Here is a 646-nt window from a genome sequence, read left to right as displayed (position 1 = left end):
TTTATAAGAACCTAATATTGACTTACAATTATCAATGTGTGCATTGCTTTAAACTCATGGATACCATATACATATTTGGATCATCTTTCTCCTTTTTACCACTCTTGTTGATCCAAGTAGCTGATTGAATCATTAAAAAAATCAGTTTCCAATACCTTTAACCAACCANGACCCCAACTACACTTTTGACAGCATGCAAGAGGATGTGGACAGTTTCTTCTCCAATCCTTAAGGTACCACTATCACTTTCCCTTATAAATACCATTGCATTTGATATTTTGTTTTGTTTTTAATCTTAAATCCTCTTACAAATTTCTTTCACACAGAGGACTGTGTGATTTAAGTTTGGGGGAGGGTTTGAGATAGCATTTGATATTTTGTTTTATGTTCTTATTTCAAATTTTTAGCATCATCATGTTAGTATTTGCATAGCATCTAAGACATAGAAAAACCCCTAAAAATTTGAATTTTTTTGCAAAATTTTTTATAAAAAATGAGTGTTCATGTAGTTTGAATTGCATATTAGGATCTTGTTTAGCATGTTTCATGTAGGATTGTATAATATTTGCATTAGGGATTTATGATGAGCTTTGCCTTGTTAGCTTGTTTTATTCACTAGACTAGGATCAATGCCCAAGTTAATAGT

The sequence above is a fragment of the Camelina sativa genome, chromosome 14, assembly GCF_000633955.1.
Source record: "Camelina sativa cultivar DH55 chromosome 14, Cs, whole genome shotgun sequence".
NCBI classification, from domain to species: Eukaryota; Viridiplantae; Streptophyta; class Magnoliopsida; order Brassicales; family Brassicaceae; genus Camelina; species Camelina sativa.
The sequence above is the reverse complement of the archived record's forward strand: the minus strand, read 5'-3'. Positions refer to the sequence as shown.